This window comes from Stylophora pistillata, chromosome 8 (genome assembly GCF_964205215.1).
Source record: "Stylophora pistillata chromosome 8, jaStyPist1.2, whole genome shotgun sequence".
Lineage (NCBI taxonomy): Eukaryota > Metazoa > Cnidaria > Anthozoa > Scleractinia > Pocilloporidae > Stylophora > Stylophora pistillata.
The window spans coordinates 19,129,649-19,146,918 of NC_142526.1; the positions used below are offsets into that span (position 1 = coordinate 19,129,649).

The following is a 17,270-nucleotide window of genomic DNA, read 5'->3' on the forward strand; positions in this document are numbered from 1 at the left end:
TAGTCCAATACGGCCTCCTACTCACAACAATCCATCATGGATTTGAGGGTTTAACTTGCTTATTGAAAGTCCCATTTTTTTCATTAATCTCTTCACCAATCTTGGATCTTCTTCAGACTGAAGGGCAATTACTTCGGAGAAATTCCTCATTTAAACACAGCGTAGAATTTCATGCTCTGCCTCACGAAGCTCTTCAAGCGTAAGTTGACTACCTTTCCCCTCAAACTCTTGCTTGGTTAAAGACCATTTTCTGTGCTGTAGCATCTTGTTCTTAAGGTAGTGTTTGTAGCGCAGCAACCATAATACTGCTACCTTGAGTTTCCACCAAGAAGAATAGTACATCATAAGCTCTTCCATAACATAGCGACGCGCTGATGCTACATAGATTTGATTCTCCTTTCTAACTTAGGGATCTTCATCTTTCAGGTCTGGGATCTCGACTATTGCCGGCCAGCATTCTTCTTCCTCCCATAAGAACTTAGGACCTGTCAGCCAATGGTTGTTCTTGATCAAGACATCCAGTTTAAGCCTTTTAGATCCATCATCTGCTGGGTTGTTTTCTTTGTTCACCTAACGCCATTGCTGGGGTGTAGATCCATTATGTATGATTGTCAAACGGTTTGACTCAAAGGTATGAAATCTCTTGGTTATGTTGTTAATGCACTTCATTACTGAGGTGGAGTCTGTCCAGTAAATAACTTTGTTCACAGTTAGACCCAACTCATCCCGGATCACGTGGCTGAGTTTTACAGATATAACTGCTGCAGTCAACTCAAAGTCTAGGTATGGAAATTTCTCTGATTGGAGCCAACTGGGCCTTGCCCATGACAAATGAACAGTGCAATCTTCCATCAACGTCCTTCACACGGAAATATGCAGCAGCTGACTAACCTTGTCATGAGGTATCTGAAAATAGGTGAAGTTGGATTTCTCTGACCTGTGCTAATCCTTTGGGTCTGAGACATCGGTCAACAGTTACTTCTCTTAATTTGCGTAAAGATTTTTTTTAGCATGCACAAACATTATTTTATCCATTTACGCATGCGTAAAGTTTTTTGAGCATGCGCAAACATTACTTTATCCATATACACATGCTCTCAACTTCGGCTCATTCAACTTCGACTCAATTTCGGCTCTAAGTACAAATGACTGCGTCGTTTCTTAATTTATTTCTAAACTCGGACCCAGTTCTTGCGGGATGTACGATATAGACGTCCTATACTACTAACAATTATACAAACTTACTTTTGTTCCGATGTTGTGAACCCTGCCTAGTGGCAAAAAAGCTGCACGAAGCGAAAAGAACAAATATACAGACTACACTAAACAAACTGCACTGAAAAAACTGCACCAACGATGAACAATACGGTTTTAATACATGCTACGTAACGTAATGACACAAAGAAACCGCACGCAAAACTTTACTACAATTAACACCACTTCACAAGAAACAGACAAAAATAATGCATAGCGATCTACACCAACCCAGAAATAGTGCTGAATGGAAGCAAGAGGTTGAAAGCTTTCTTGAAAACTGGTAATTTATCTGCATAGGAGCCTGGGATGGTTTCCATGTTTACATCAGCATGAAGTTCAAAAATTATTTTAGCTTCAAGAGGAGATATTCTGTATCCAGCTTGGGATTCATGCATCTAACAAGAGGTTTCTGTGGGCAGCTGTGGGGGCTCCTGGCTCTACCCACAACTCAAGGCTCCTGAAGAGTTGCGACCTCTTTGTTAACATTGAACAGAGACCGATTTTCTCAAATTCTGTACTAAGAACAAGGTAGTATGGAGACATACCATTCACAACGGTTGGTGATTCAGCATTCCCACGCTACACGTGGCTAATGAAGCCGTACAGCGAAAGTACTACTCAAGGAAGGGCTACTTAAACAAGAGGCTTTGCTCGGGTAGAGTTGTGTCAGAGCATGCTTATGGCATGTTAAAAGGAAGATGGAGCATCCTTGACAAGAAGACAGAGTGTAAACTAAAGAACATCAGGCAAGTCATCATGGCCTGCCTGCATTGCCTTGCTCAATATATGCATTGCAAGGGATGACCCATGGAGTCCCAGGTGTTACCAGTCGTTTCGTACCAATGGATCTTTCATACCCAGAACGTTCGTTATCTTACTCTTGAACAATCATGACCAAGTTACCCCAACTGACGTATCTTGATATATTTTGCCCATTATCACGGAGCGCCTAAGCAACTAAACTTACTTATTCTACTTAGTAACAAATAGATATCCTAGTAGTAAATGCAAATAATGTCTAAGTTCAGTTCAGTTAAGTGCATCACTGGCCTGTTTATATTGGCACATCCTTTGAGCAGCTGCCTCAGTGATTTCCCCTTCTTGTTGAAGGCCTCCCAAAGTTTGAACAGCCGCCTCTGCACTTCGCGATAGGTGGACCTCTGCATTCGCTTAAGCTTCCCCTCAGAGACTGGATGAATTTGTAGTGACACTAGTCTCGCTTCTTTTTGCAGTAGGGCCACAAACATCTAGAGGGGCAGACCGCATCGACCAGCAGCTCTTCTGTTCAGGCTGTGATGCCAGCCCTCAATATCATTGTTCTGATTGATTGCATAAATATGCATTAGCACTTAAAGAGGCGAAACTATGCTGCAAATCCAGTTTTCCTCGATGCAACTGATGAACTGCTGTAAAGGCTTTGTCTTGGCTTCTTGTTTTGAGCTATCGAAGGTTGCGGCAATGGTCTCATGGACTTGTACACCTTTAGAGCATCGCACCCCAAATTTAATCTTTCCACTGTTATGTGGAATTCGTCATCATAAACTTGCCTTTGGAAGGAGTCTAACAATTCCTGGAGTGAGAGGCAATCATCACTACAAGAGTGGCCATCAGATAAAATTGAAAGGGCTTCAACAGCACTATCGACATTGAGACTTCTTTCGGCTATTTCTTTAATCCTCGTATAAGGGGTGTCTGGGAACATTTCCTGTAGTTTTTGGATGACGGGTGTTGTATTTGGCACTGCTGCACTATGAGAGACTAACATATCTTCTAGGGAGATGAAAGGTTTATCATTGTCACCTGACACCTGACTTTGTGCTTGTGGAACAGTATTTATTGATAGACCTGCTGGGACAGCCATAGAACTGTTGTGAGCACCTGACACCTGACTTTTGGTTTGTGTAACCGAAGTTATTGATGGACCTGCTGGGACAGCCAGAGAATTGTTGTGAGCACCTGACACCTGACTTCCAGCTTGTGGAACAGAAGTTGTTGATGATCCTGGGACTGCCACAGAACAATTAAGTGCTGCGTGATGTTCTCTGAGATCGGTTAATGGCACTTCCAGGGAGCAATGAATACATCTTACCATTGGTGAATCAGCCAATGTGGATTTCTCAATGGTTAGAGGTAAATCTGTCTGCAGCGGTTTGACGTATAGGACAGCTGAGCCTAAACTAGTTTTTAGACTTGGTATGGAATATCAACCTTGTAGGGATTCTAATGGTATCACCACAAGTCCCCTTGTACCCGCACCACCCCCAGAGGAACGCAAAACTTCAATGGCACCTTGCTGTCTGGCAAGCTTGGGGAACTCTTCCTCCATTTTTTTCACAAAGTATTGGTGGTTTCCACTTCTGTCAAATACTACCCTCTTTTTTCCAATACCTGCAGCGTTAAGTGTGTCATGATATTCTCTTGATGGAGTGCAGCTATCTTCTCGTTTGCTCAATACGCATACATCGTGTGTCCACGTCTGTGTTGGGACATACCTTACATGTCTCTGTGATGGTGTTCTTTGTCTAGTAGGGGCTCTTGCCTGTGAACTGTACGGTGAGTACCTTACCCCACTTAAACTTGGAAAACCTCGCCTAAAAGCAAAATTTTTTATAAATATAATTTTGTTTTCCTACTGGCCCACAGTACATCAAAGTAACACTGACTGATCCAGGTGCACTGATCATTATTAGAATCAAACATTCACAATTGTTGAGCACTTATAATAACAGCAATTTGAACTATTAAAATCATAAAATATTGTTATACTGTTTACTCATAACTAAATGTATAGTCACTAAAATAATTATAAAAAATAGCTATGATTCTAAGCTAAGTGATTGATATATATATATATTTCTATTCTGCTGCAATAATTGCGACAATGATTACCTGTTCATAAGGCTTTTTATCTTGATAACAAACCAACGTAAACTGGATGCATACTTTTTATAAGCGTTCATTTTCTCAAATAGTTTGTTCTAGTTTAATAATAAATCAGTCCAGTCTTCAGAAGCTAATGGAAAGATAGGGAAAAGACAAATTTCCTTTTTAAATTCTTCTTTATTTCAAGCAAGTTATGAATGAAAATTTTTTTAGTGCAATATCTTGCGAAAGAATAAAGATTTGGCAATGAACTCTCTTCTGCTTATGATTTCCCATGCAGCCCAACTTGGTAACCATTTTATACGAGAAACGACTACTGATTAATTTTTGGCTCTAATTTTACGCGTCTTAAGGGACTATACATTAACTACTTCTTGGGGGAGGGGGGGGATATGAAAATGGTCAATTACTAAATGTAACCCCCTAAATATATGCAATCTGTAAAAATGTACCCTCAAAAACTTTTTCCAAACAAAAATGGACCCCCTTCCTCGAAAAATATCTTTTTGCCACAGGCAACCTAAAATCAATATTTGACTGTAAATAAAGCAAAGTAATAGAGTTGGAATGAACTGATTGAGTTGGAATATCAATATTAAAAACAACAATAAGATGCACTTCTTTTATATCTGCATGTTTATGACAATCTCATATAGTTTTTTATGTTTGAGGCGGACAGCCAGGCTCCCGTGAGGGTGGTGCAATGCCTGCCGACCACACTTCTGATCCAACTCGAGGCGGGGGTGCAAGGCCTACGAGCTGGGTCCACCACAAACAGAGGGTCACCAGACACCAACTTTGTTGGGGAATCGAACCCCACCTCATACACACACACATTAAAGACACACTGACATGGGCTACAAGACATAACAGGACGGACGAAAAGGTCCTTGCGCAGTACACCAACTAAGGAGACCCAGCACAAGGGACACACAACGGATACCAGGGCCCCCGTGCAGTGCACCAATGAAGGAGACTGCAGACAAGAGGTTACGAGACGGAAACGGAGAACATGAAGGAGCCACTGTGCAGTATACCAGTAAAGGAGACCCAGCACAAGTGACTCAGACACACTCGCTCAAGCTAGTCACATGCGCTCAAGTAACGGGGAGAGGAGTAAAAACAGTTAGATGGAAAAAACCAGAGAGCCGTTTACAACAGAAGCTATGGTTCCACGGGCACCCCACTGCCGGTGAAAAAAGCGACGACGTCTGTTAGACTTGAACCTCTTGAACAAGATGGGAAGATGATGTTTGAGGCAAGACAGAACGTTAGCCATGACCGCCACAGCGCCAGGATGGGTTTTGCAGAAGCAGAAGTCATTCCGGGATTCCTAGATACAGAATTTGGACAGATTGAGAAGGTACACAAAGATACGGGGGGTGGCAATCAGCTCATCAGAGTTGAGGCCAAAGAAAACGTGACAGAGGAGTAACACTGGGCACATGGAAGAAAAACAAAACATAAGGGACAGGAGCCAGGAGAGTATACTTTGGGCAAGGGGACAGTAGAAAAACAGTTGTTCCAGTGTTTCCACTGGGGCACCACAGAAGCAGGGGAGGGGAACTGACTATCCAAAAGAGGCAAGACGCTGGGCGGTATAAAGGACGCCATGCCCAATCTTCCAGTTCAGGTCTATCACAGGACGGTCGAGGTCGAATAGTGACAGAGAGCGCCATCTAGAGATGGATAAACAAGGTTGAATTTCTCTATACAGTGTGGTTGAACCATGTTCTCAGATAAGAGATAAGAATAGCAGGACTTTGTAGACATATCAGAGACAGGAGTGCAGACAAGTGGACAGGAAGAACCAAAGATGAGGCGGTTTTGGCACCTGGAGAAAGAGCCATTGAGGCCGTGCCAAGCAAGAATAAGGGACTGGTAAAAGGGCAGTAAAACACGGTGATCGAAAGAAAAAGGGCGGGAAAAAACGAGGGGAGTGACACCAAACTGAGAATGACAGTAGAAAGGCAACATAGCACACCAGTCAGATGGGGAGGTGATAAACCTTCTCACCCACTGGCCGAGCAGAGCCCATACTTTAAATAAACATCCACAACAGAAAAGCCACCGAAATAGGGGGGACTGGGTCACGGCAGTGCAGGCCACGAGTTCCCTTTTACCAGACCAGAAGAAGGAGAATACAAGACGACAAAGTTCCTTCCGCACCCAGGCAGGCATGTGGACGAGAGACGCTACATACCACACCCAGGCGAGGGCAAGGGCATTGATGACTAGAGCCTTACGGCGGAAGGTCAGGGAACGACTACGCCAGGATTTGAGAACATGGTGAACAGCCTCTATGCGAGGGTGCCAGTTTTCCTCCTCTAAATCCCCGGGACCAACAAAAACTCCCAAGATCTTTAGTTTCATTGGCGACCAGTCCAGGGCGACTGGGGGGTCAGTCCGGCCAACCCACTGACCCAACCAGAGACCTTTGACTTTGCTTGGTTCAGTTTAGCACCGAAAGCAGCTTCAAAAAGAGTGTAAACCTCAAAACAGGCTTTTATAGAGTTGTCAGACGTCAAGATGAGTGACGTGTCATCTGCATACTGAGATATCGGAGATAGTGTTGGAAAACCGGGGATGGACAGGCCAGAGATTCGAGGATTAGCGCGAATACTGGCAGCTAGTACTTCAGATGCAAGAACATAGAGGAGGGGGGACAGGGGGCAACCCTGTCAGACACCCCGCGACAGATAGAAAAAGGGAGAGAGATACCCATTGACATTTACAGAACTCTGCACACGATGATAGAAAAGACTCACCCACGCGATGAATGAGGGGCCAAAGCCCATGGCAGAGAGGGTAGCCTTCATAAATCCCCAATCTACCCTGTCAAAGACCTTTCCTTGACCCAGTGACAAGATTGCTGCAGGGAAACCCGTGGACATAGTATAGTGAACCACATCACGGGTTAAGGAGACATTGTCGCCGATGTACCTGCCAGGTACGCCACAGGTTTGGTCTTTGTTGACTACGAGATGGATCACTTTCAAGAGTCCGCCTGCGATAGCTCGGGATGCAATCTTGTAATCCACATTTAACAAGGTGCGCCAGTTTCGGGGATCAAGGCAGTCTCCCTTCTTGAATGAAAGGGTGATAATGCCACGATGTTGTGAGAGAGTGCGGGACCCGGAGAGGAAACAGTGATTTAAGACAGTAACAAGGTCTTGACCGAAAACACCCCAGAACCTGTAGTAGAAATCAGCCGGGAAACGGTCCAGGCCAGGGGCCTTATTCTTTGTCGTGCCTTTGACTGCAGCGAGACACTCCTCCATGGTTAGAAGGCCCTCGCATGTCTCAGCCTGATCAGGAGGGAGTGAAGACGAGAGATTAGACAGGAGAGAGGACTGGGCATGAGGATCGGTGGGAGTGGCGAGAAAAGATCAGAATAGAAGGAGTTTAACGTAAGGCATAAGTCTTCTGGGGACGAGACAATAGAACCTGCGCTGTCGCGCAAGGCGGGTATCCAATGATCTACTGAGCGTTTTCTCTCTAAGCAAAAGAAGTTTCACCTTCCTCAACCCATCTAATCCGAGACCTTACCTGGGCACCACGGGCAGCTTCACGATCGAGGGCTGCAAGGGTGGAGAGAGCTGACTGGTAGGGTGTGACACATGAGACTGAACCAGCATCCACTTTTGCTTTCAGGTGGGCAATGAAATTGACGAGAGTGTCTCTGTTGCGCTTTCTCGTGGAAGACCTTGACTTACAATAGTTAATTGTCAGACCTTTGAGGCGATTTTGCCATCCTCCCACCATTTTCTAAGAGAAGTGAATACAGTTTTTGAGCCTTGCCAAGTGCGCCAGAAGTCGGTCACCAGTTGGACATATTCACTTTCATTGAGGATGGCTGTGTTCAGTTTCCAAAGCCCAGGGCCTGGTGGAACAGTATCTGGGACAGACACCGAGGTGAGAACACCACAGTGGTCCGAGAAAGGGCACGGAACAACGGAGCATGAATTTATCGATATTATCCAAAGGAAAGGAACACCGACTAGGTCAATCCGGGACACAAGAGCGCCATTCCACTTAGTCCAAGTAAAACCGGGAGATGTGGGGTGCAGATACCGGTAGATATCAAGAACGCAACATGCGTCAAAAAGGCCGCGGAGTGATGTAGTACTTTCTCGTGACGTGTCAGAAGGGGCCGAGCCACGTCTGTCCAGGCTACGGTCAAAGACAGTGTTAAAGTCACCACACAATAGCGTAGGAATGGAGGGGTCCACTTTAGGGTGGTCACCGTCTAGAAACTGGTCTCGAGCAGGGTTGCGATTCGGTGCATACAAACAACAGACACGGAAAGATTGGTTACGAAAGGAGAATTCACACTGAAGAAAACGGCCGTCAGAATCGGACCAAGAGTTAGGTAAAGACAACGTGGGGCTGTAAAGAATCACACACCCGCAAGAATGAGTAGAGCCTGGAGATAGTACAGAGTTAAACCCAGAGGAAAGAAACCAAGAACGACATTCATTGGCGGACGCACAATGCGTTTCCTGGAGACAGGCCAGGTCCACACTCACAGGTAAGTTCCGCAGCCACTGCACGAGACCATCTCGCTTAGACCGGTCTCTGATACCGTTAGCATTTAAAGTAATGACAGACAAAGTCATGAGGAAAAATGGATGACCCTCATGAAAGCCAGGGCTGGGGCTGGGGCTTCCCCTTCCTATTGGGAAGATTGGGAACAGCCTTCGTCTGCTTGGAGATAATTGAGCTTGGGATGGAACCATGACACGTTTTTTACCAGGGCGTTTCCTGGTGACAGTTTCAAAACCGTCAGAGGACACACTCCACGTGAGAGGAGAGGAGAATTCTGAGATAATAGGGGACTCTAAGCCCTGGACAGGGGTAGAGTCCTGAGAGGTAAATTCGGTGATATCTTCATCGATGCCACCAACAACGGGACAATTGCTAACGTTAATTACGTTGGTGCTACTATGACCAGAATTACTATTATTTTCCTTAATTACATGGCTGGTACGTTGACCAGACTTGCTACTTTCATTAACTATTGGTCTGGTGCTTTGACCAGACTTACTACTTTCATTAACTATTGGACTGGTGCTTTGACCAGACTTACTACTTTCATTTATTATTGGTCTGGTGCTTTGACCAGAATTACTATTATTAACTTGACTGGTGCTTTGACCAGAGGTACTATTATTAGAATTACAGTTAACTTCTGAGGCCTCATATTTTTTAGTGATAGGTTCCTTAATTAAACTATTGGTTTCATTATTACAACTGGCTTCGCCAGGAACAGACAGGACCATTTCACTAGAAGATAGATCAACAACGAGATCGCTTTGAACAGCATTTGATGGAATAGAAATGTTGCCCGGCGGATTGGCCGCATTTCCAGAAGAAATGGGCGGGAAATCAGCAGCCGGAGGGACAACGCTAGCTCCTTGGAGCGTAGAGCCCCAGACATTATCAGAACGACGAGAAGGGCAGTTACGAGCCCAATGACCAGCTTCCCCACATCCCATGCATTTCCCATTTAAGGCACAATCAGCGGCTTTATGACCCATGGTTTTACAAATTGAGCAGAAAGGTTTTATTCCGCGACACCAGATACGAACAGGGTATCCGTGGATGGTAACTTCTGCCGGTATGGGTTTCTCAAGCGACATCGTGAGAATACGCGAGGCGGTGAGGAGATCAGGTCTCCCCATGAACGTCTGACGTTTACAGAAGACGACTTTCCCAAAATGTTTAAAGTCATCACACAAAATTTCATCATCCCCTTCGGCAGGGTAATGATGAATGTAAACAAGAGTATGAGGACGATCAGAGTTCGTAACACTACAATCCTCCTATGTATTCTCGCGAAAGGTCAGATAAACACATGATGTAATCCATAGCATTCGGAGTTTAATGTAACACGAGGTAGAACTTTTCTCAGTTAAAGCTGACTACTGAAACAATCAAGATACTCATTGTTTCCTCTCTAGTGAACTTTTCTAGAAAAATTATACGGAAAATGACTCATCTGGGTTCAAAACTGGATCATTTTCACCAGCAGAGAGCGATATTGTACCCGCGTGTTCCAGGTACTAACGTATGTTACTTTGACCTCTAAAACGATCAAGCTGGGAAGCAATATCTCGTGTTTCACAAACAAAGCATCATATTTTCCCGCGTAGTTATGCTTGGAAACGAAGTTCTCGGACGTTTTTCTCCTGAAAATTCAATAGTTTGACGATTTAAAACATTTCTTAGTGATTAAATACACCGAAAAGAATCTAATGAGCAATTAACAACTTGGGTATTTTTTTAACATTTTATTGTCAAGTAAATATAAACATAACAGAAATCTGTCATTTAGAATGCTTTGATGGGGGATGTGTTTACTTGGCCAGATAACCACCCCGCCGGGTCATCAAAGCAGTTTTGCAAGTGAAATGCTGGAATATTTTTTAATTTTTACAGAAAAGAAAGCTAATTTGCGTTTTATTTATTAGTAAGCTTATTTAGCTGGTAGACGTTCAGTTACTGTACTAAATTTAGCAAGTTAAATTTCATTCATTCGTGCGTGCAGTCAAACAAAGCTTACAATTAGGCTTACTAAACAGGAAGCCCAAACCCGCTAGCTCAAATTTCGTATTATGTAATGTATTTTTCTTCAATGGGTTTTGGTTCAATGGGATTTTGTACGATGGGATTTTGTACGGTGGGTTTTCGTACGATGGGTTTTCGTACGATGGGTTCCTGCTTCCGATGAATCTGCATTTGATTACTTTGGAACTTCGATTAACGGATTTGACAGTTTGTTTGACGGAGTGACTATCGATTTGATTACTTCGACATTTTGAATACCAAGTTTGGGCAACAGATTTGACACATTTTGTTCGATGAATTTTGTCATATATTTGACTCCATACAAGCGTGCTGTGTGTGATTTTGGGGTGTAGAGTTCATTAACGGCAATACCTAACATATTAACATCGAATTTTATATTGAAGTGTGGGCCGTTGAAAAAAGGAAAAATTACGAAATAAAATTAAGGAAAAATTAAAAAGGATAAAAGCGAGGAATAAAATGTGTGAAGTCTCCTTACCTTTTTTCCGTAGCTGCTTTGTTGCCAAAGGTCGTTTTAATGCTGTTTTGGCGACTTTCTTAGTAACGCGTGCGGTGTTACCAGTCAACTGTATAAAAGGAAAAATTATTAAAAGAAAAAAAAAGAAAAAAAAATTAAAAAAGGATAAAAGCGAGGAATATATCGTATGAAGTCCCCTTACCCTTTTTCCGGGGCTGCTTTGTCGTTTGCGGTCCTTTTAACGCTGTTTTGGCGACTTTCTTTGTAAAGCGTGTTGTGCACTCGCGATTGACGACTTTTTTATTTCACAGTTATTTTTATTTCACAGAACAGAACCTTTTTCAACTTTCCTCAAATATCCGCTCTTAATGTTTGTTTCGACAAATACAGGCCATCGTGCTTTTTGTATAGGTAATAACTCGATTACGGGTACATTTTTCATGTTGTAATGAACATGAATAAAACTACGCTATCTAAAAGATGTTAATGCTACCCCAGAAACTGTTGATAGTTACACACTTTTACGCAGTGATACATCTAACTGCGCATTATAAGACTAACATCAACCCTTATTTTTTAAAGTAGTACAGTCCAATCGTGGGGTGTTTCTAAAACTGAGATTCAGGAGAACCCTTCTTATCTCAAATGATATCCTGTCCGAGCACTGGATTGCGGGTTTAGCTACTCCAATGATTACATACCAGGAAAAATTGGAATATTTTTGGATTAGGAGGTCGTAGTTAATGGCGGATACTTTGATGGAGGTTTTGACGCGCGCAAAGAAGAAATATTATAACACAATCTCATACGGCTTTTCTACACCTCAAGAGCATTCCGATCGGAAAATGAAACCTCAAAACTAACCCCTACTATCACATCACAAAGGAAAGACGTTAAGAGATATGCTAACAAGAGCTTAACTTCTTCTGCAAAGAAAGTTATGGTGCTCCTTCTATTTTGTTGCATGACATTCAGAATGACCAATGTGCTAATCAACATACAGACTCTGTGTCATGTACTACAAATGAAGTTGAAAAGATATTACAAAAACTTAATGGCAGTAAGTCCTCTGGGGTAGACAAAATTCCAGCCCGCCTGTTGAAGGAGACGGCATATATGTCTGCAGTACCACTATGTATGCTCTATAATTTGTCTTTTGAGATGAGTCAAGTTCCTAAATTATGGAAACATGCAAATATTTCTCCCATTCACAAGGACAGTGAACGAGAGCCGGTAGAGCATTACAAAGGTATCTCACTATTAACCATCACAGGAAAATGTCAACAAAGATTGGTGTATGATACAATTTATGAACAAGTTATTGACTTCATTCATTGTTCTCATCATGGATTCTTCAGGGGTAGATCCTGCACAACACAGCCTCTTTTGGTACATCATGACTGGTGTAAAGCCCTAGATAACCGTGGTCAAGTCGATGTGGTATTTATTGACTTTGCTAAAGCCTTCGACCTTGGGAATCAAAATATTCTTTTGGCTAAATTATTTGAGTATGGAGTCTGTGGGCGTCTTCTGGAATGGTGTAAAGACTATCTTAGTGGCCGTAAGCAGAGAGTTGTTGTAAAAGGGGAATTATCTGACTGGCTAACAATTTCCTATGGAGTACCTCAAGGTTCCCAGTTGGGACCTTTGTTCTTTATTATTTACATCAATGATCTACCTGGGGCAGAGTTAATAGAGGGAACTGGTTAAGAAAGCCGGCGGACTTCAAACGATAAGAACAATGAGAGCCCTCTGAGGTTGAAGGTACAAGTCACGTGATCGCGAAGGTGCACACCTTCAAAACAAGATGGCGGATGAAGTAGATGATATCTTGCTATGGGGAGACGATTTCGAAGTTATTTTAGACATTTTAGAAGGTGATGAAACCGTCAATCAGCAGTTTGTAGCAACAGTTAACAATGTAAGTTCCAATTGTGCTAATTTACGTGTCTAATTTCTTGCTACCGACCCAAAACGTTCGCTCGGTTATATATTTGTGGCATGGCAAGTTACTCGAGTCACCCGAAAAAAAATTTACACCTAAAAATTTTACTTAGATATACATGTCCCACCTGCAGTGACTGATCAGTGTTTCTGCAGAAGCTAAGGATATGTTTTACACTGAATGTTTCGTTTAATATGAGAAGTACTTGCTGAAAACAGCTCTGAGTTCAGAGTATCACATCGAATTTTAGCTGGTTGTAGCAATATGTTGCACGAATCGTAATTTTTCTTTGTTTGTTGTAGGTCCAGCAACTTGAAATTATCTGCAGGCTGTGGGAAAAAGTATAATTCAAAGGAGGTTATGAACGACACAGAAGTTTGAAACACAGCAGTCTTCACGAAGGATCTATTCAGGCTTTGAGTGTAAGCATACTTGCTGAAGTTGTGGCTTCCGCAATCAGGAAAATAAATGAAACTGAATTGTTACAAAAAGCTTGAGGGATGAACTAAGCAAGTATTCTTTTCAACAGCCAGAGGAAAGAAGTTTCGAATTCACTAGTATAGAATCAATGTATGATTGGTTTTTAAAGAATGGAGACTTAGTGAAGTTTTTCAGAAATATTATGCAACAGTTCCTGTGAAGTCTACACAGTTCTTCACTGGACTTTCAAGGAATGCTGCCACATTATTGTCAAGTAAAGTTGCCAACTGCCTCATTGCTTAACTCTGGTGACAAATATCCCACCACTACAGTATTATATGAGAGGGAAAAGGCTGGCTTGCAATACCTAGGAGGTTATGTGCTGCACAATTTGTACAAGAAACATGCAAGAATCGGTACTGTGGAGAGCCAGCAAGCTATGGCAATACTAAATGCTGGCAAACTTGACTGTATCAATGATTCAAAGCATGCAAAATCTGATTTCAAGTTTGAACGGTGGTGGGCTATGGTCAATTACAGAGCCAGCTCAGAAGATTTTTGTAGTAGCAGAACAGTACTTCCACCAGCCAGCTCCAAAAGTGGTTTCACTGGGACTTGAAATTGTTACAATAACTCTCAAAGCTACCAGTGATAGTGATGTTCTTTCTAACTATGGATTGATCATAACTGATCAAGGATGTATTGCATGGCATTATTACTTTGTATGTACAGGTATGCTCATTCTCCTTCACAAAGGATGTGAGTGAGAAAAACAAGATAAAAATGAAGCAAACAAAGGGGAAGTCTCTTCACAAGGAAATTAGTCAGAGTTGCTTATAAAATGAACAAGGGAAGCAAAGTTAAAGCTCTCCATTTATAGTTAATTTACTTTTGTGAACAACAAATAGCAAAGTTGTTTACAACATTATTAAAAGAACCTAGTTTCTAATGTTTAGTTCCAAACAATGTGACAATGCCAAATTAAAACTTTCTCATGTGAATGTGGAACTTCTTGTAAATACAATTATAGCTTGTTTGAATGGCATTTGGAGGATTATGGAAAACTACTTATGAATTATTAATTCTAAAAACATGTTATCCCGGTAATCACTGTTTGATTGTGAAAAAGTGGTCTGTTATTTAAAACTGGCATTTGTGGATGGCGAACCAATGTTCTTTTCAATTTCACATTAAAAAAACACTCCCTATGCTTTCTGTCATCTTACATTTGTAGGACTGCAGAAGCAAGGCTGCAACCTAGTTGGCATTGTGTAGTTCCAGAAAATGTCCATACTCCGCTTAAAGAAAGGGTTGAAAATTCTTGGGGATGGAGGGATCTCAAAGGCCAAAAACTTCAAGGAAATGTGTGAACCTTAATTGCAATTTCCAGAGTGTTGGGAGGGGGTCTTAAGAAGAATCCCTTCTGTGGGGGAGGTAAGGATAATATTTATAGAAGTACATATGGCAAAAAAATTCAAACCTCCCAAACGAGGTTTCTAGTTTTAGTCATACAAACTTGACTTTTTTGTTGACCCTGACAAACCTAGAATTCCAATGAAATTTCTAACAAGCAAACTGAAATTCTTTTTCGCTTAAATACAGTGGCATAGCCAGACTCTGGAATTCCACTCATGTGCATCCTCAAAAGGGACTTACCCTGCAATTGTAATTGTCTTCAACAGGGTGGTGCATTTTTTTAACAATTGCTCTATTCAGCCGAGTGACTAGCAAGACACAGGTCAGGAAAATTAAAGATCGAGAAAAAATTCTTCTTTTGTCAGGATATTTAAAAATTCTGTGGCAGTCATGCTAGTACACAGCATTTTTACAGTTTGACTTTTTTTTGGCATGGCAACTTAGCATTGGTAACCTGTTCCCGAGATTTCTTCCTATCTTTCCTACCTTTGGTATTGCCACTCGGACGTGAAATGGATCTCTTTATTCTAATAGTGTTACTATTGTAACCAAACTGATTAAGAACTGAAACCTGTAACAAAATGTTGATGATTAATATGGATGATTTAATAACATAACCACGAATGATTTGGAATAATTTGAGTAAGGAGATATTTGTCATAGATTATCATTTTAAAAAAATCCAGCTGCCTGTGCACTGATCCTGTCAGCCACATTTTATTACTTCGAAACCTGTCAATAATAATTGGAAATAGCTTTCTTTTAACATGTCGGACTGAAAATAAAGCGATACTTACATATATATTTCTATATCCTCGGGTTTGAAGTGTTTCTCGCAAGCGTGTACTTTGTCGTTTTTTATCTGCTCCCCGAAATCCTGATCGATTTTGCGTGCCTTTATTACTTCTCCGAGCCAGTTTTTGCCCCATTTTCGATAAGCCTCTTCTTTCGCGACAGGCAGCTTAAAAATTCCTATTCCCTTCGATCGTCTGCACGATCCGCAGCCAAGGACGGAGCAGTTGACCCCTGGCATCACTTATGAATCCTCTTAAGATAATATTTCAGAAAGATTATTTCTAGATCATCCGTAAAAAAAGAATAAACTCGAAGCAAGCCTACACGCTGGTCGCCATCTTCATATTTTGTGCACCTTCGTGGTCACGTGACATGCCATAAACCAACACAAAGAGTTCCATCGTCTGAAGTCCGCCGGCTTTCATAACCAGTTCCCTCTATTAACTCTGCCTGGGGTTATTATTAGTAAAGGTAGCTCAATCGCTTTATATGCAGATGATATTAAACTATATAGGACTATTAATTCTTCAGATGACACGACGTCTTTTCAGAGTGACTTGGATAAGATTGCTGATTGGTGTAAGGATAATAAAATGAAAATAAATACAAAGAAATGTAAGATCATAGACCAAATGCAAATATGGCGTCCATTTTGAGTTGCCATTGTCCTGGACTCACTAGCCTCTCACGCATGTGATAATCCTTTTGTGTTTCCACGTGAAGACGAGGCTAGTGAGTCCAGAACAATGGAAATTCAAATTGAACGCCATATTTGCATTCGGTGTATGAGAATTACTATAAATAAGAGTCCTTTAGCTAGGGAATATTACATAAACGGTCAGAATTTGGAAAGTGTACATATACATAAGGATTTAGGTCTTCTTACCAGCTCTTATTTGTCATGGAACGCACATGTAGATTCTGTATGTGCTAAGGCTAATAAGATTCTTCTCTCCGACGAAGGGCTAACGCTCAAAACGTCAGCTTTTGTAATCGTTACGGTGGCCAATTTACCATTTCAACTTTGTTGATATATCCAAATTATTTCGTTACTCCCACCGACGCAGCCCCAAACAGTTTCTTTCGAAACTATCAGCCTTAATAAGATTCTTGGTTTGGTGAAAAGAACATGTAAGGATTTAAAAGATATTTCTGCATGGAGAACATTATACTGTAGTCTTGTCAGACCACTGCTCGAGTATTCATATGAGACCTGGTATCCTCGTAAAAAACGTAATATTAATAAAATAGAGGCAATACAGGTGAGGGCAACTAAGTTTATTCTTAAATCTGATGAGGATTATGATATTGGATTGATTAAATTAAAATTACAAAGTTTATTTCATAGAAGATACATCAGGGATGTTTTTTATTCAATTTAATGAAAGGGTATTATGATATGGATATTTCTGATAAGTTGTAGTTCTGTAAAGATCGTAGTGTGGATTATAATTTAAGAAAGAATGATTCTCTTGACCTGGTCAGCATGTATGGAAGAACAAATTT

General features: G+C 41.6%; 1 non-coding gene across 1 annotated transcript; it reads left to right on the top strand.

Annotated features, from left to right (window-relative positions):
* The first annotated feature begins 12,972 nt into the window (after nt 1-12,972).
* LOC111326271 (uncharacterized) lies at nt 12,973-14,561 on the top strand. The gene is made up of 2 exons (XR_015991267.1): nt 12,973-13,109; nt 13,436-14,561. It is a non-coding gene; the product is annotated as an uncharacterized LOC111326271 (transcript).
* The last annotated feature ends 2,709 nt before the right edge of the window (nt 14,562-17,270 follow it).